The sequence below is a fragment of the Prionailurus viverrinus genome, chromosome B1 (assembly GCF_022837055.1).
Source record: "Prionailurus viverrinus isolate Anna chromosome B1, UM_Priviv_1.0, whole genome shotgun sequence".
Taxonomy (NCBI): Eukaryota; Metazoa; Chordata; class Mammalia; order Carnivora; family Felidae; genus Prionailurus; species Prionailurus viverrinus.
In genome coordinates this window covers 21,098,710-21,119,212 of record NC_062564.1, presented here as the reverse complement: position 1 = coordinate 21,119,212, position 20,503 = coordinate 21,098,710, and the positions used below count along the sequence as shown (strand labels likewise).

Genomic DNA, 20,503 nt, shown 5'->3' with positions numbered 1-20,503 from the left:
AGTTGGTTAAGTGTCCGACTCTTGATTTCAGCTCAGGTCATGATCCCAGGGTCATGGGATCAAGCCCTATGTTAGACTCCGTGCTGAGTGTGGAACCTGCTTAAGATGGTCTCTCTCTCACTCTCTCTCTCTCTAAAATTAAAAGAAAAGGGGGAGGGGCACCTGGGTGGCTCAGTCAGTTAAGTGTCCTACTCTTGGTTTCTGCTCAGGTCAAGATCTCGCAGTTTATTAGGTTCCAGCCCCGCGTCAGGCTCCATGCTGACAATGCAGAGCCTGCTTGGGATTCTTGGCCTCTTCCCTTTCTCTGTCCCTCTTTCTCTGTCCCTCCCCAACTCATGCTGTTTGTCTCTCTCAAAATAAATAAATAAACTTAAAAAACAATAACAACAACAACAACAACAAAAACCTGTGTGGAAGACACTGTCAAGAAAATGAGAAGAAAAGCTACAGACTGGGGAAAAATATTTGCCAAAGATGTTTCTGATAAAAAGACAACCTGGTTAAAAAAAAAAAAATGGGCCAAAGACCTTAAGAGACACCTCACCAAAGACACGCAGATGGCAAATAAGCCCCTGACAACACCAAATGCTGATGAGGATGTGGAACAACAGAAGTTCACATTCACTGCTGGTGGGAGTTTGGAAGACAGTTCGTTGGTTTCTTGCAAAACTACACATAACCTTACCACATAATCCAGCAAGTGTGCTCCCTAGCATTTACCCAAAGAAGGTGAAAACTCACATCCACACAAAAACACATTACGGGGATGTTTATAACAGCTGTATTCACAATTGCCGAAACTTGGGGAGGTGGATGGGTAAATAAAATGTGGTATACCCAGACAAAAGAGTATCATTCAGCATTAAAAAGAAATGAGTTGTCAAGTGATGACAAGATATGGTGGAAACCTAAACGTATATTACTGAGTGAAAGAAGCCAATCAGAAAAGGCGACGTACTGTATGATTCCAACTAGATGATATTCTAGAAAAGGCAGAACTCTGTAGACACTAGAAAGATCAGAGGTTGCCAGAGCTGAGGGTGTGGACAGACAGACAAACAAATGGAACACAGAGGATTTTCAGGGCAGTGAAACCACTCCATATGATACTATACTGATGGATACATGTCACTATAAGTTTGTTCAAACCCATAAAATGTACAACAGCAAGAATGAACCCTAATGCAAACCACGTGCTCTGGGTGATAATGATGTGTCAGTATACATTCATCAGTAGTGACAAATGGACCACTCTGACTCAGATGTCAACAATGGGGAAAAGTATGTATGTGTCAGGGCAGGAAGTATACGGAAATCTATACCTTTTGCTCAATACTGCTGTGAACCTAAAACTGCTTTAAAAACCAAAGAGGCTGAGGTACCTGGGTGGCTCAGTTGGTTAAGTGTCCAACTTCAGCTCAGGCCATGATCTCAAAGTTCATGAGTTCAAAACCCATGTCGGGCTATGGGCTGACAATACAGAGCCTGCTTGGGATTCTCTCTCTCCCTCTCTCTCTACCCCTGTCCTGCTCTCTCTTTCTCAAAAATAAATAAATAAATTTTTAAAAAATAACAAATAAAAAATAAAAAGGCTATTAAAAAAATGGCAAAGGGTCTGAATAGAGATCTCTTCAAAGAAGATATACAAATAGCCCATAAGCACACAAAAAGGTGTTCAACATCATTTGCCATCAGGGAAATGAAAAACCATCACAAGGAGATATCACTTCACACCCATTAGGATAGTTATAGTCAAAAAGACAGACAGTAATAACAAGCGTTGACCAGAACATGGAGAAATCAGAACCTTCACACGTTGCCGTTGGGACTATAAAATGGCCTCTTTGGAAAACAATTTGTTAGTTTCTCAAAAGATCAAACACATAGTTACCATATGACCCCAATATTCCAATCTTGGGTAGATAGGAGAACGGAACATATGTTCACACAAAACACTTGTACATGACTGTTCATAGAGGCTTTATTCACCAAAAATCAAAAAATGGAAACAACCCAAATATCTGTCAACTGATGGATAAAGAAATGCGGGTGTTGGTGTTTCCATACAATGGAATATCATCCAGCAACAAAAAGGAAGGGAATACAGATATGGGCTACAACACAGGGGAAACTTGGAAATGATATACGAAGTGAATGGAGCCGGTCACAATGGACCACATACTGTCTGAGTCCATTTATATAAAATGTCCAGCAAAGGTAAACGTGCGGGGACAGAAAGCAGATTTGTGGATGCCAGGAGTGTGGGCAGATATATGGGCACAGACGGCTAATGGGTATGAAGTTTCTCTTGGAGGTGATAGAAATGTTGCAAAATTAGTAAAAATATTACACAAAGGCCACAAAGTGCACTGGACTGTACATTTTGAAAGACTTAATTATGTGAATGTGAATTCTTTCTCATCTTTAAACGTATGCCAAAACTAAAAAAAAAAAAAAAAAAAAAAAAAAAAAAGATGTATCAATAAGTAAGTGGCAGAATAAGAATTAAAACTGTGGGCACTTGACTTGAGAGCCACGCTGCCTCCCACTACCGTGCTAATAGTTGACGTACACTTGCCAAATTAAGTAGAGAGGGAATTCCTTCCCGCCTTCCTTCATTCATTCCACAATCACTCAGTTAACAAATACTCAGTTCACAAATGCACAGGGTATGTGGCAGGCAATGAATTTGTTTGCTTTCTTCTTTATTGTGGCAAAACCACATAACCTACAATTTACCATATCAGCCAACTTTCTAAATTTTTTTTAACGTTTATTTATTATTATGAGACAGAGAGAGACAGAGCATGAGCATGGGAGGGGCAGAGGTGGGGGGGCACAGAATCCAAAGCAGGCTCCAGGCTCTGAGCTGTTAGCGCAGAGCCTGACCTGGGGCTTGAACTCAGGAGCTACAAGATCACAACCTGAGCCAAAGTCGGACGCTTACCTGACTGAGCCACCCAGGTGCCCCCATGTCAGCCATTTTTTAAGCGTGCCATTCGGCAGTATTAAGTACATTCTAGGTATATAACCATCACCTCTATTACCACACTTTTTCATCACCTGAAACAGAAACTCTGTAGCTATTAAGCAGTAACTCACTTTCCCTGACTTCTGGACCCTGGGAACTTATATTTTACTTCTGTCTCTAAGAATTTTCTCACTCCAGATACCTCATATAAATGGAATCATACAATATTTTCCCCTTTTCTGTCTGCCTTATTTCACTCAGCAAAACATCTTAAGAGTTCATGTTCATCCATTTTACAGAATGCATCAGAACTTCATTCTCTTATATGGCGAATAATATTCCATCCTATGTATATTCCGTAATCTGTTCACCCATTCACCGGTTACTGAACACATGGATCGTTTCTCCTCTTTGGCTATTGTGATTAATGTATCTATGATCATGGCATACAACTATCTGTTTATTTTCCTGTTTTTAATTCTTTTAGGTATACAGCTAAAAGTGGAATTGATGGGTGACATGGTAATTCTATGTTTAACTTTTTGAGGAACCACCAAATTGTTTTCCACAGCAGCTGCACCATTATACATTCCCTCCAGCCATGCACAAGGGTTCCAATTTCTCCACATCCTTGTCAACACTTGTTATTTTCATTATTTTTACAACAGCCATTCTAACGGCTACGAAGTATCCTACTGTCTTTTGATTTGCATATACCTAATGGTCAGTGATGTTGGGCATCTTTTCATGTGCTTATTGATAAATAAGAAACTTCTTTGAGAAACGTCTATTCAAACATCTATTCACCTACTATTTAATTGAGTTATTTGTTTTTTTATTAAGTTATAAATGTATTTGTTTAAAATGGATGCAAACATATGAACCAGAGGAAGTGAAGCAAAACACGATCTTTCCTATTAGAAAAGAAGCGTCGAGCATACCTTTAAATAGTACACTCCTCTCGTGCTAAGAAATGCGTTTGTTTACCATCCATCTTGATGGATGATTGGCAAAGTCAGTCAAAAAGAAAGATTGAACTATTTAAAGTAAACATTTTGTTTTATTTTTTTAACAGTTACTCATTTTTGAGAGAGAGAGAGCGAGAGAGTGAGGGCAGGGGAGGGACGGAGACAGGGAGACACAGAATCTGAAGCAGGCTCCAGGCTATGAGCTGTCAGCACAGAGCCCGATGCAGGGCTTGAACTCACAGACCATGAGATCATGACTTCAGCCGAAGTCAGACGCTCAACCAACTGAGCCACCCAGGCACCCCCGAAGAAATATATTATTTATGTTCATAGTATATGATAGAATACTCAACATTAAATAGTTCTTAAAAAAAACAATGAAATCCAGAGGGAGCTAAGACCTAACACACAAACATATGCTTTATGAGAAAAAGTTCAGAATGTGTACATAATGACCGAATTCATTTCATCAGATTACTTTCATAAAGATTTTGAGACCTTTATAAAATATATACAGTAAAAAAGAAAGAGTATAAAAAGTATAAAATACCTATAAAAAGTATGTCACTCTTGTGTTGTCATTCTGTAGTTTTTGAAGGGAGTACCCGGGTTTTAGTATGGAAATGCTCTGTGTGCCTCCCAGAACTCTCAAACTCAACATGTCCACAGCTGACCTCTGGATTCCCTCTCACGCTATCTCCAGTTTTCCTCCTGTACCTCTTCCGATCTCGGCAATTCATGTTTTTAGTGCCGGGGCCAACAGCCTTGGTATTATCCTCGCCTCCTCTTTTCCTCTGCTCTCTGGTCTACTCCATCAGTAAACCCTCACCACGCAACTCTTAAATTATTATACCCAATTTATTCTCACTCCACTGCTACCCCCCCACCCCAGTCCCCTCTTGCCATCTTCGCTTACCCTTCCACCTCCGCCCACTTTACTTATGCCCGAGCCCTGCTAAATGGAAGTCAAAGCTCGGATTCTTCCCTTGGATCTTCTCACACCCAGAGTAAGGGTCTGCACATTCACTGCATTGCTCCTCGTCAAACCTCATCTCCCACTACCCCACTCCCGTGCCTTTGACTATGCTGTCTCTCTCTGCTATGCATTGAAGATTCCAAGCATAGTCCTACTTCAGGACCTTTGCACCAGAATGTTCCCTCTGCTTTCCTTACACATGTAGATGGCTTCCTTCCTCGCTTTCTTAGCTCTCTGTTCTGATCTCATTTTATCAGGAAGGCCATGTTACTATCATATATAAAATAACAATCCTAACTCACTCAAACTAACAACTCTCTCCCCCTTCACTATTTTTCTTGATCTAATTTTCTCCATCACACACACACATACACATGCACACACAGTCTGTATCCCTCTAATTAGAAAGCTACCTAGTAGGTACTTGCATTTATGTATAAACACTGAATGATTGAATATGGATTCTTATGTTCTCTGATACAGTGCAAAATATAGTAAAAGAAGCATACTACAAAATTGAACTGGGTGATCCTTAACTTCTACACAAACAAAAAAGTTGAGAATTCATGCAAAGGAAAAACTGGCAGGAGGAAATACACTCAAATTTTAACAGTGGTTAATTTCTAGGTCAATTCTAATATTGATTCTAATATAGAATCAAAAGTAATACTTTTATAACCTGAAAATTATTTGTTGAACGAAAACAAAAGAAGAGATAACATTCAGTGCTGACGGTATCATGCTAGTGAATGACCCAGAGAAAGAAGCTTCTCATGACTCTATCGATCTCTGTCAGAGAGAACACTTGCAAATCAGATCACCATTTTCAAATGGGGCAGATGGAATTCTGTAGTTATAAGTTGGTGAGTTTGACATAAATTCAAAGCAAAACTCTAAAATTGCTTCTTTAATGGAATTTTGTATGAACCTAGAAAAGGAAACCATCCATCAGCAGGAACACTGTGGATTCACTCAGTCATCATCACAGACTACTTCATTGTTCTTTGATAAGCTATTAGAAGTGATGAAGGGCAAGTTTCTCAAATTGTAGATGGCACCAAACTGAAAGAGCAAGTTAATCTGCTATTGGGATTGAGATCCTGGGAGATGGGGGGAAATTGGCTTTAGTTACGAGGAAGTCACATCCACCTAATCTGGTTTTTTCTCGATGAGAGCATGGATGAGCTAACAGAGTAAGCTTGTTAAAACGCCAGTGGCACCAAACTGAGAAGAACAGCGGAAGTGTATCAGGACCAAAAGACAGAGTAAGGGATTAAGCAATAAACCAAATCCAATAAGACTATATTCAACAAAGAGGAGGGTAAGAGTATCATTCAAGGAAAAGGCAGGGCAGGCTTGACTTCACAGCACAATGTGTAGAGTTACCTTAAGGGTTCTCTTCCAGTCCGTTTACTGAAAGGCCACTGAGATGTGGCCCTATGGTACACACAATTTAAAAATAGTCATTAGAGGGGCGCCTGGGTGGCGCAGTCGGTTAAGCGTCCGACTTCAGCCAGGTCACGATCTCGCGCTCCGTGAGTTCGAGCCCCGCGTCGGGCTCTGGGCTGATGGCTCAGAGCCTGGAGCCTGTTTCCGATTCTGTGTCTCCCTCTCTCTCTGTCCCTCCCCCGTTCATGCTCTGTCTCTCTCTGTCCCAAAAATAAATAAACGTTGAAAAAAAAAATTTAAAAATAAAAAAAATAAAAAATAAAAAAAATAAAAAAAAAAAAATAGTCATTAGAGACGCCTTGGTGGCTCAGTTGGTTAAGCATCTAACTCTTGATTTCGGCTCAGGTCACAGTCTCATGGTTGTGAGATCTAGCCCGCATCAGTCTCTGTGCTGAGCTTGAAGCCTGCTTGGGATTCACTCTCGCTTGTCTTTCTCTGCCTCTCTCCTGCTCACGCTCTGTTTCTCTCAAAATAAATAAGCTTTTAAAAAATGTATAAAATAGTTATTAAATTTTACTCTCTCCCAATTTAACAAAACCTGAAATAATCATGTGTTTGTAAAGCACTGAGTAAAGTAACCAAGATGGTAAGGGATGTAAATGAAGCCACTGGTTGGTTGCCAGGATAGGTGGTGCTAAGCTAACTACTTAGGTAGGAGGGAAGCATTAGGGAGATAGCATCAAATGAAATACCTGAAGGGCCATTTTCTGGAAGGCGGGTTGAAGTACTGGGCAATATCCCAAGGGACAGAGCTCAACCTAATTACTAAAAACTGAAGTGAAACAGATTTTTCCTAAATATAAAGACAACTTCTTGGGGAGCCTGGGTGGCGCAGTCGGTTAAGCGTCCGACTTCAGCCAGGTCACGATCTCGCGGTCCGTGAGTTCGAGCCCCGCGTCGGGCTCTGGGCTGATGGCTCAGAGCCTGGAGCCTGTTTCCGATTCTGTGTCTCCCTCTCTCTCTGCCCCTCCCCCGTTCATGCTCTGTCTCTCTCTGTCCCAAAAATAAATAAACGTTGAAAAAAAAAATTTAAAAAAAAAAAAAAAAAAAGACAACTTCTTAATGATTAGAGCTGTCCATGGTCATTATGGACTGCCAAGGGACACAGTGAATTCCTTGCATAAGGAGTATGATTGGGGTAGTTGGTCACTTGGCTTAGAGGAAATCCAAACATGATTCTAGAACAAAGGAGAACTACAAAACCCACCAGAAAATAGCTAAAAAATAGCAATCAACACATACCTATCAATAATTATCTTTAATTTTTTAAATGTTTATTTATTTATTTTGAGAGAGAGCATGAGCAGGGAGGGGGAGAGAGAGAGAGAGAGAGAGAGAGAGAGAGAGAGAGAATTCCATACAGGTTCTGCGCTGTCAGCACAGAGCCCAATGTGGGGCATGAACCCACGAGCCATGAGATCATGACCCAAGCTGAAACCAAGAGTTGGACACTTAACCAACTGAGCGACCCAGGTGCCCCTCAATAATTATTTTAAATGTAGGGTGCCCAGATGGCTCAGTTGATTGAGCATCCAACTCTTGATTTCAACTCAGGTCATGATCTCATGGTTCATGAGTTCAAGCCCCAGGTAAGGGTCTGCGCTGACAGTGTGGACCCTGCTTGGGATTCTCTCTCCCTCTCCCTCTGACCCTCCCTGGTTCACATGTGCACACGCACTCTCTCAAAGTAAATAAATAAACATTTAGAAAATAATAATACTTACTATTTGTTAAATGTAAATGGACTAAATGCTCCAACAAAAGACACAGACTGGCTGAATGGATTAAAAAAAACAAGACACATATATATGCTGTCTCCAAGAGACTCACTTCAGACCTAAAGACACACACAGATTGAAAGTGAATGGATGGAAAAAGACATCCTACGTAAATGGAATGAAAAGAAACCTGAGTAGCAATACTTGAATGAGACAAAACAGACTTAAAAACAAAGACTGTAACAAGAGACAAAGAAGGGCATTACAAAATGATAAAGGGATCCCTCCAACAAGAGCATTTAACAATTCCAAGTATCTATGCACCCAACAAAGAACCACCTACATATGTAAAGCAAATAGTAACAGATATGGAGGGAGAAAGTGACAGCAATACAATAATATTGTAGGCTTTAACACTTCATCTTACATCAATGGATAGATCAACCAGAGAGAAAAACAATAAGGAAACAGAGTCTGTAAATGATATAATTGACAAGATGGATTTATATATACAAAATATACCATTCAAACACAGCAAAATACACATTCCTTTGAAGTGCACATGTAACATTCTCTAGAACAGATCCCATGTTAGACCACAAAACAACTGTCAGTAAACTTAAAAAGACTGAGGGCACCCGGGTGGCTCAGTCGGTTGAGCATCCAACTTCCACTCAGGTCATGATCTCACAGTTCAAGGGTTTGAGCCCCACGTTGGCCTCTGTGCTGACAGCTCAGAGCCTGGAGCCTGCTTCGGATTCTGTGTCTCCCTCTCTCTTCAACCCTCCTCCGCTCACACACTCTCTCTCTCTCAAAAATAAATAAACATTAAAATAAATAAATAAATAAATAAATAAATAAATAAATTTAAGAAGATTGAAATCAAGCATTTTTTTCCCAACCACAGCAATATGAACCTAGAAATTAATTATAAGAAAAAAAAACTAAAAAAACCCCACAAATACATACAGGCCAAACAACACGCTACTACTGAACAACCACTGAGTCAACGAGATCAAAGAGGAAATCCAGAAATACCTTGAGACAAATGAGAATGGAAAAACAATGGTCCAAAATCTATGGGATGCCGCAAAAGCATTTCTAAGACGGAAGTTGATAGTGATACAGGCCTACCTCGAGAAATAAGAAAAGTCTCAAATAAGCAATCTAACTTCCACCCAATGGACTATAAAAAGAAAAAGCCCAAAGTTAGTAAAAGGAAGGAAGTAATAAAAATGAGAAGGGAAATAAATGAAACACAGACTTTAAAAACAACAGAAAAGATCAACAAAACTAAGAGCTGGTTCTTTAAAAAGATAACAAAACTGAAAAACCTTCAGCCGGATTGAAGAAGAAAAATACGGAGAGGGCCCAAATAAATGAAATCAGAAATGAAAGAGAAGCTATAACCGACACCATAGAAATACCAAGGATTACACGAGGCCACCATGAACAATTATATGCCAACAAATTGGACATAGAAAAAAAAATGGATGAAAGTAAAAGAAATGGATAAATTCCTAGAAGCACACAATCTTCCAAACTAAATCAGGAAGAAAGAGAAAATCTGAACAGACCAAATATTAGTATAAAATTGAATAGGTAGGCGCACCTGGGTGGCTCAGTCCGTTAAGCTTCCGACTTGAGTTCTGGTCATGATCTCACGGTTCCCCCATTCAAGCCCTGCACTGGATTCTCTGCTGTCAGCACTAAGCCAGCGTTGGATCCTTTGCCACACACCCCCCCTCCTCTACCCTTCCCCCATTCACATGCTGGAACTAAAAGACCATGCATGCTCTCTCTCTCAAAAATAAACACTTAAAAAATTTTTAACTGAATAGGTAATAAAAAAAAAAACCCCAATAAAGAAAAGTCCATATGGACTTACAAGTTAATTCTAACAAATATTAAAGGAGAGGTAACACCTGTCCTTTTCAAACTAGTCCCAAATACAACAGAAAGAAACACTTCCAAATTCAGTCTGTGAGACCAGCATTACCCTGATACCAAATCCAGACAAAGACACTACAAAAAAAATAAAATTACAGGCCAATATTCCTGATGAACACAAACACAAAAATCCTCAAGAAAATATTACCAAACCAAAGTCAACAATACATTAAAAGGATCATATACCAAAATCAAATGGGATTCTGAAAGAATGGTTCAATATGCACAAATCAATCAATGTGATATATTACATTAACAAAAAGAAGGATTAAAATCATATGATCATCTCAGTAGATGCAAAAACAAAAAACATTTGGCAAAATTCAACATCCATTTATGATAAAAACTCTCAACAAAGTGGGTATAGAGAGAACATTCCTCAACATAACAAACACCATATGTAACAAACCCACTCAACAGTGAAAAGCTGAAAGCTTTTCTCCTAAGATCAGGAACAAGTGACCACAGCAATCACACAAGCTAAAGAAATGAGGCATCCAAGTTGGTAAGGAGGACATAAAAGTGTCACTATTTGCATATGACATAATATAGAAAACTCTAAAGACCCCACCAAAAAAACTATTAGAACTAATCACTAAATTTGCAGAATACAAAATTAATACCCAGAAATTATTCTGTTGCTAATAAATCTTTACACTAGCAACAAAGTATCAGAAAGAGAAATTAAGTAAACAATCCCATTTACAATTCCATCAAAAAGAATGTATACCTAGGAATAAATATAACCAAGGCGTTTAAAAACCTACGCTCTGGGGGCACCTGTCAGTCAGTTGTAAGCATCCAACTTCGGCTCAGGTCATGATCTCAAGGTTTGTGAGTTTGAGCCCAGCATCAGGCTCTGTGCTGACAGCTTGGAGCCTGGAGCCTGCTTCAGATTCTGTGTCTCCCTCTCTCTCTGCCCCTCCCCCAATCATGCTCGCTCTCTCTCTCTCTCTCTCTCTCTCTCTCTCTCAAAAATAAACAAACATTAAAAAATTTCTTTAAAACCTATGCTCTGAAAATGAGAAGGCATGGATGAAAGAAATTGAAGACAACACAAATAAACGGAAAGTGTTACTGTGCTCATGGATGAGAAGAATCAGTATTTTTAAAATGTCCATATCACCTAAAGCAATCTACAGATTCAATACAATCCCTAAACCTAAAATTTGTATGAAACCACAACAGATCCCAAATACCCAAAGCAATCTTAAGAACAAAACTAGAGCTATCATGCTCCCAGATTTCAAACTAACCGACAAACATACAGTAATCAAAGCAGTATGGTAATGGCACTAAAACAGACACACAGATCAATGGAACAGAACAGTGTCCAGAAATAAACCCACACATAGATGCAAGAAACTGGACCACTTTCTTACATCATATACTAAAATAAACTCAATGTGGATTAAAGATTTCAATATAAGATCTGAAAACATAAAACTCATAAAGTATAATACAGGCAGTAAACTCAATGACCAGTCTAAGAAATATTTTTTGGATCTCCACAGAAAAGGATAAAAAAAAATCAAAAATAAATAGGACTACACCAAACTTAAAAGCTTTTTCACAGGAAAGGAAACCATCAACAAAACAAAAGGGCCACCTACTAAATGGGAGAAGATATTTGCAAATGATATATCTGATAAGGGACTAATACACAAAATATATACAGAACTCATTCAACTTGACATTAAAAAACCCCACAACAATCTAATTAAAAAATGGGCAGAGAACCTGAACAGACATTTCCCAAAGAAGACATACAAATGGCCAACAGACACATGAAAAGATGCTCAACATCACTAATTATCAGGGAAAGGATAATCAATACCACAATGAGAGATCACCCCAAACCTGTCAGAGTGGCTAATATAAAAAAAAGAGACAAGAAATGACAAATGTTGGCAAGAATGTGCAGAAATGGAAACCCTCATGTAGTGTCTGTGGGAATGTAAACTGGTGTAGGCACTATGGAAAATGAGGATCTTCAAAAAATTAAACTAGGGATCCCTATCAAAATAATACCAGCATTCTTCACAGAGCTAGAATAAATAATCCTAAAATTTGTATGGAACCAGAAAAGACCCCGAATAGCCAAAGCAATCTTGAAAAAGAAAACCAAAGCAGGAGGCATCACAATCCTGGACTTCAAGCTATACTACAAAGCTGTAATCATCAAGACAGTATGGTACTGGCACAAGAAGACACTCAGGTCAATGGAACAGAAGAGAGAACCCAGAAATGGACCCACAAACATATGGCCAACTAATCTTTGATAAAGCAGGAAAGAATATCCAATGGAATAAAGACAGTCTCTTTAGCAAATGGTGCTGGGAAAACTGGACAGGGACATGCAGAAGAATGAACCTAGACCACTTTCTTACACCATACACAAAAATAAACTCAAAATGGATGAAAGACCTCAATGTAAGACAGGAAGCTATCAAAATCCTTGAGACAAAAGCAGGCAAAAACCTCTTTGATCTTGCCCACAGCAACTTCTTACTCAACATGTCTCCAGAGGCAAGGGAAACAAAAGCAAAAATGAACTACTGGGACCTCATCAAAATAAAAAGCTTCTGCACAGAGAAGGAAACAATCAGCAAAACTAAAAGGCAACCGACAGAATGGGAGAAGATATTTGCAAATGACATATCAGATAAAGGGTTAGCATCCAAAATCTATGAAGAACTTATCAAATTCAACACCCAAAAAACAAATCATCCAGTGAAGTAATGGGCAAAAGACATGAATAGACACTTCTCCAAAGAAGACATCCAGATGGCCAACTGACACATGAAAAAATGCTCAACATCACTCATCATCAGGGAAATATAAATCAAAACCACAATGAGATACTACCTTACACCTGTCAGAATGGCTAACATTAACAACTCAGGCAACAACAGATGTTGGCAAGGATGCAGAGAAAGAGGATCTCTTTTGCACTGTTGGTGGGAATGCAAGCTGGTGCAGCCACTCTGGAAACCAGTATGGAGGTTCCTCAAAAAATTAAAAATAGAACTACCCTATGACCCAGCAATTGCACTACTAGGTATTTATCTAAGGGATATAGATGTGTTGTTTCAAAGGAACACATGCACCCCCATGTTTATAGCAGCACTATCAACAATAGCCAAAGTATGGAAAGAGCCCAAATGTCCATCAATGGATGAATGGATAAAAAAGAGGTGGTGTATATATACAATGGAGTATTACTTGGCAATCAAAAAGAATGAAATCTTGCCATTTGCAACTACATGGATAGAACTGGAGGGTATTATTCTAAGCGAAATTAGTCAGAGAAAGACAAATATCATATGACTTCACTCATATAAGGACTTTAAGAGACAAAACAGATGAACACAAGGAAGGGAAACAAAAATAATATAAAAACAGCGAGGGGGACAAAACATAGGAGACTCTTAAATATGGAGAACAAACAGAGGGTTACTGGAGGGGTTGTGGGAGGGGGGATGGGCTAAATGGGTAAGGGGCACTAAGGAAATCTACTCCTGAAATCATTGTTGCACTATATGCTAATTTGGATGTAAATTAAAAAAATAAAATAAAATAAAAATTAAACAAGGGGGCACCTGTCTGGCTCAGTTGGTTAAGCGTCCAACTTCAGCTCAGGTCATGATCTCACAATTCGGGCTCTGGGCTGACAGCTTAGAGCTTGGAGCCTGTTTCAGATTCTGTGTCTCCCTCTCTCTCTGCCTTCCCTCCCCCCAAATAAGTAAATGTTAAAATTTTTTTTAAAAATTAAAGATAGAATTACCATATTACCCAGTAATTCCACCACTGCATATTTACCCAAAGGAAATAAAAATGCCAATCCCAAAAGACAGATGTGTCCCTCTGTTCATTACAGTATTATTTACAATGACTAAGATATGGAAGCAATCTGAGAATCCATCAATAGATGAATGGATAAAGAATATTTGGTATATTTATACAATGGAATATCACCCAGTCATAAAAATGAATGAAGTCTTGCCATTTGCGACTACATGGATGGACCTAGAAGTATGGTATTTTGCTAAGTGAAACAAGTCAGACAAAGAAAAACAAACACCATACGATTTCGCTTATACGTGGAATCTTAAAAATCAAACAAATAAAGCATAAACATACCCAAACATACTCACAATTATGAGTGGTTGCCAGAGGGGAAGAAAGGTGGATGGGCAAAGTAGGTGAAGCAGATTAAGAGGTACAAACTTCCAGGTACCAAAAATTCACAGGGATATAAAGTACAGTATAGGGAACAGTCAATAACATTGTAATAATTTGTAGGGTGACAGATGGTGACTAGCCTTATCATGGTAATCACTTCATAATGTATATAAATGTTGGATCAGTATGTTACACGCTTGAAACTGATAATGCTGTATGTCAACTATACTTCAATAATTTAAAAAAAAACAAAAAACAGGATTCTCTTCCCAGATGCCTGAAATATCTCTGTATCTTCACTGCCAAGAGTCCTTTGTATAGATCCCTCTTTTCCTTGAAGAGATGAACTAATTTCTTCTGTACAAACAGGAATAATTGTGGGGAACAACTTCTCTATATCCAGCAAGACCTTCTCCTCTGCCATCTCTACCCTTTGTTTCTGCTGAAACTATAAAGAATTTGCCTAAACGCTGGGCCATACAAGAATCTTTCAAATACTGAAAGATATCATGTAATACCCTTATAGGATTGTTCCTACTGTAAGACATTCTATTCTGGGCACTATAAAGAAAATTAAACCAGGGATTTTCATAAGGGCTTAAAATCCAAATCCTTAACAGTGGAAACAGGTTAGGCAAGCTATAGTCAAATGAGTAATACACATTCATTAAAACAATATGTAGGTGAGTGAGTTCTGATTATAAGATATATGCACTAAGATAACACTGGGCAAAAAGTTCAGTAAGAGAGAAAAAACATACTTTAACTCTGTAAAAAGGGTATACTATCACAAATTGGAATTGGAATGATAGAAATATAATTCCATGCTCACGATGTTGTTTCTCTAAGAAAGTGTTTAAATGTGTAACAATTAAAATCTATATTCTTTTTTGACGTAAACCTATCTATTTGCACTGTCTAAACAACTGTTTCCAAAGTATCTAGGTTCTGTTTACTATTGAAGTTCATTCTGTATTGTTGGAATCACAGGAGAGGAATACATAAGATGTAAACATAATTTCATCAAAAAGTAATATAGAATTACTCTATGACCCAGTATTTCTACTTCTAGAGATACACTCAAGAGAATTAAAAACTTATTTTCAGGAGGTGAGGGGTTGGGCAAAATGGGTAAAGGGCAGAGGGAGATTCAGGCCTCTAGTTATGGAATAAGCAAGTCATGGGATTAAAAGCAGAGCAGAAAGAATACAGTCAATGATACTGCAAGAGCAGTTAAGGACAGATGGGAGCTACACTTGCCAACACACATTACCATAACATATAAACTAGTCAAATCACTAAGTTGTACACCTGAAACTAATGCAACGTTGTGAGTCAACAATACCCAAATTTTTTTTAAAAACTTATTTTCATATACAAAAAAAAAAGTATAGGAATGTTCATAGCAGCACTATTCATAATAATCAACAAAGCAGAAACAAATGCTCGTAAGTTGGAGACTGGATAAACAGCATGTGGTATATCCACATAATGGAATATTATTCTGCAATAAAAGGGAATGAAGTATCAGTAACATGCTATGACTTGAATGAACATAGGAAAAAATTATGCTAAATGAAAGAAGTCACAAAAGGCCACGTCTTATATTTACCCCATTTATATGCAATGTCCAGAATAAGCAAACCTAATAGAGACAAAAAGTAGATTAGTGGTTGGCTTGGGGGACTAACGACTAAATACCTACGGGCACTCGGTTTCTTTTGGGGATGATGAAAGTGCTCTGAATTAGGTAACGGTGATAGTTGCACAATATTGTAAATGCAGTGACAAACATTTGTACACTTTAAAATGACTGAAATGGTGGGGCCCTAAGTGGTTCAGCCGGTTAAGCACTTGACTTCAGGTCATGATCTCACAGTTCGTGAGTTCAAGCCCCGCATCGGGCTCTGTGCTCACTGTTCAGAGCCTGGAGCCTGCTTCAGATTTTTTTGTCTCCTTCTCTCTCTGTTCCTCTCCTGCTTGTGCTCTCTCTCTCAAAAATAAATAAAGACTAAAAAAAAAAAAAATTAAAATGACTGAAATGGTGAATTTCATGTTATTTGGATTCTCTCATTAAAACTACATATAATCAAAAAATACTATCATTTATATGTGTGTATATATATGTGTGTGTGAGTGTGTATAACAATATACCGACATCTACAAGTACTAAACACTATTACATCTAATACTGTACCTCATCATGGGTACAACCCATGAGGCCTGGATCACTAAAGCAAACACTAAAAACTGAAGAGCTGAAACCAAGTTACTCACTCCTCCTATTATTCAGTTATCAATTTATTTACTGTGTGCTTAACTGGTGCCAGGAACTGTGTTCGGTGCCGTGGATCCAGGGGTGAACAAGACATGATCCTCACCTTCATGGGGCTCCTAGTCCAGACATTAAACAATGTCTAGAGGAGCTTGATATTAAACAATCACTCAAATAAACCTACAACTTAAAAACAGGGAGCATAAGGTAAAATACTGTGTTTGGTTATACACTCTAACAAGCAAGCCTGACTTCGAGAAGGTACTGGGCAACAACCTCCCTGAGGACATTCTATTTAGCCTGAAACTAGAAAGATGAGTTTTAAGGGAACCTGGGGGGCTCAGTCAGTTAAGCATCCAACTCTTGGATTTGGCTCATGATGTCACGGTTTGTGGGATCATGCCCCACATCGGGCTCTGTGAGGACAGCACAGAGACTGCTTGGGATCCTCTCTCCCCCTCCCGAAAGAAATAAATAAACTTAAAAAAAAAGAAAGATGAGTTCTACCCAGGTGAAGAGTAAGAATAAGAGTATCCCCTAGGGGCACCTGGGTAGCTCAGTCAGTTGAGGGTCTCGTGAGGACTCTTGATTTCAGCTCAGGTCATGATCCCAGGGTCATGGGATTGAGCCCTGCATCGGGCTCCACAGTAAGCATGGAGCCTGCTTGAGATTCTCTCTCACTCCCTCTGCCCCTCTACCAATGTTGTGTGTATGCACTCACTCTTTCTCTTTCCAACCTCTCTCTCTGAAATAAAAAAAATTTTTTTAATTTAAAAAGTGTATCCTCCCAGGGGCGCCTGGGTGGCTCGGTCAGTTGAGCATCCAAGTTCGGTTCAGGTCATGATCTCACAGTTTGTGAGTTTGAGCCCCATGTCAGGCTCTGTGCTGACAGCTCGGAGCCTGGAGCCTGCTTCGAATTCTGTGTCTCCCTCTCTCTCTGCTCCTCCCCTGCTCATACTCTGCCTTTATCTGTCTCTCAAAAATAAATAAATAAATAAATGTTTGTTTGTTTGTTTGTTTGTTTTTAAGTGTATCCCCCAGACAGAATAGCAGTGCAAAAGTCCCGAGGCAGAAAAGAGCTCACATTTGAGAAACCCACTAAGGTTGGTTGTGACTGTAGGGTAGTGAATAAGAAAGTGACTATCACGGAATGAGGCTGGGGAAGTTACTAGGGATCAGTCTACAAAGGACCTTACCAGCCACTCTGAGGATTCTCCCTTTATATACTGGGTACAAAGGGAAGCTACCCAAGAATTTCAGTGGGTAAGTAACATGATCAATTTGTGCCATAAAAGCATCACCAGGCTTCCTCTGTGGAGAAGGAGATAGAGAAGAGCAAACAGGACAGTTAGAGACCAGTTAGGAAGCCGTTCTAGTAATGGTTCAAACTAGGGAAATGAGGTGGAAAGAGAAGACATTTTCAGGGTCAGTTTTGCAGTTTGGGAGGTCATCACATATTTTATTTTACACCTAAAATCTACTGATGTGGAAAAAAAAATGTCTTCCAGAAAGACAAAAGCATAAAAATTAGAGATTACTTAGCCAGGATTCTAGACACAGTGGCTTCAATCCAATACCAAACGAAATCCTACAAAACACTTCAAGCTATGTCCAGGATTCCTGAAGCCTCTTCATAGAACTGAACCCAAATTATCCCTAAGTTTCTTGCAGGATATTTTCTTACTAGCAAGCTCTGAGAGTGGTGAAGAAATCCAGACAGTGAAGTAGAAACCCAGAAGTTCACTGTGATGAGTACAGATAAGGTTTGGTGTCCACACTTTGACCCACCTGCAAATTAGCTTGTCCTTGAAACTTTTTTTTTTCTACAAAGGAACCATTGTGGGAGAGAAACACCCTGCTTAACATATGCTCTGTTAAAGGCTTCAGTTAAACACGCACACACACACACAGAAAGAAATATGTGCAAAGTATTCCAGATTATTCATGTACATCTGTCTCCTTAAACTGCACTCCAGAGACTGAAGCAGAACACAGGGGCTGTGATGGGTATCATACAGTTTATAAAAAATGAATGACTTTCATTGTAGTAGCAAAGCAACTGTACATGTATATACACACATGTATACACATGCGTGTATTTCTTTTCCTCTTAAAATAAAAACCTGCTACCTACCTGGTAAATATCGCTTCAAAACCCACCGTGGGTCAGATACACTAAATTTGTGAATATCCTTATATCCTTATAGCTCAAAACATGAATCATGAAATCTAAGGCAATCTACCTATTCAGCTCTCCCAGAGCATACCAGAAGCAAGTAATAAGATGAATATAACTATCACTAGTTATAGACTTTCAAACACATACTCTGTAAGTAGTCTTGTCTTATTATTTTTCATTTATACTGTGAAAATCAGTTCGGCGCTTAAAAATGCAAAATGGAAAAAGAGATGCTGTTAAGGAACCATTTCATCGTTTTCGTCTTCATCACTCCAAAGTTTTCAGCTTCTTTGAGGTTGTAACGATATCTTACAACACATCACATTGACACAATTGTGTGACAGCTGTTTCAAGTGCCCCTGGTCCTCCTTGACTCCTTACATGTTAAGACTCCGCTCTTCTCAGGGCGCCTGGGTGGCTCAGTCAGTTGAGCATCTGACTTTGGCTTCGGTCATGATCTCATGGCGTGAGTCCGAGCCCCACATTGAGCTCTCTGCTGTCAGGACAGAGCCCGCTTCAGATCCTCAGTCCCCCTCTCTCTCGGCCCCCCCCCTGCTTGTACACGTTCTCTCTCTCCTTCCCAAAAACAAAGAGAGAAAGACTCCACTCTTCTTTAAGAAGGCTTCCCTCACCCCTTACGGTAGAGCTGATCCTCCGTCCATCCTCTCCCTGCCACTATCTCTTGTATATATCTCTGTCCAGATGTGCAAATGCCTCCCCATCCAAACAGGAGTTCCCTGATGCTTCACGCTCCCTGACGCTTCAGCCTCACACATGAAAGGTTCTCAAGTGCTTGTGAAATGAAATGAATGAGTAAACGAACCTGATCCACCCAATCTCTGTATTTAATTTTTTCCACCTGCACTATCCTAAATGTCAATGACCTCAGTCCAATGACATTTCAGACAATTCTCCATTCCCCCCCCCCCATTTTTGACATAAGGGGACTTTTGGTTTGAGGCACTGTACTGCTTAGAAGTGGTTATGAGCACCAGTTTTAAGAATAAGTAGAATATCGCTTGCTGCTCAGGTTTACACACATGGCTTTGGACACAGCTTGAATATAGATTAGAAAAGGCCTTTACTCCTCATGGTCTCGAGTACCATGTCACTCTATCACTCTTGACATTCACATCTGACATCATTTTTACACAGGGCCCCCTTCATCATGACAAAGAAAAGATGCCCTTGGCAAGAAGAGAAGGACTCCATGAGTTAAATTGGTCATTCTGGAATAAATTATTTAGCACCACTTAAATCCTGAAAGCTTTGAGTCACCAACCTTGTGGTTTATGGCACTCTCTTCTATGTTTACAAGTTCCCAATAGTCAAGCAACAATTTAATTCCACAGTGCAAAATCAATACAACTTAAATTTACTATTGGAACGGACACTATCTAGCAAACTAAAAAAGATTTATTCTTCTACTGACATGAGATCATCATAAAGCTGCTTCTACAAAGAGGTACTTAAAAACCATCCTAGAATCTAGGAATGAATTCTTCTTACTGGACTTGTAACAAAGCTATGCCCACCCCTCCCTCACCCCTTTGGGGGGGGGGGGGATGAGTGGGATCCCTGGGGCCGCCTAAGTTCTGACCACACAGACCTAACTTTGCCTTAACTCTGTCAAGGGCCTAGATTTTGGGGTGAGATCATCCTGGAAATCCAAGGACGCTGTGGTGGTGGTAACGAGAGATAGCCAACTAGCTTGTGAAATATATTCTTTCACTAGTTTAGAGTTTTCATCAGACGGTAAAGTCGATCATCGTCTTCACCCTAAATTATATTAGTAGTGCAACTACAAGTGGGAAAGTTTGGTGCAGCGGTCA

General features: G+C 39.3%; 1 protein-coding gene across 1 annotated transcript in view; it reads right to left on the bottom strand.

The window, feature by feature from the left end:
• Positions 1 to 20,503, bottom strand: part of MTMR7 (myotubularin related protein 7) — a 107,203-nt gene that overhangs the window by 85,825 nt on the left and 875 nt on the right. The window lies entirely within an intron of this gene.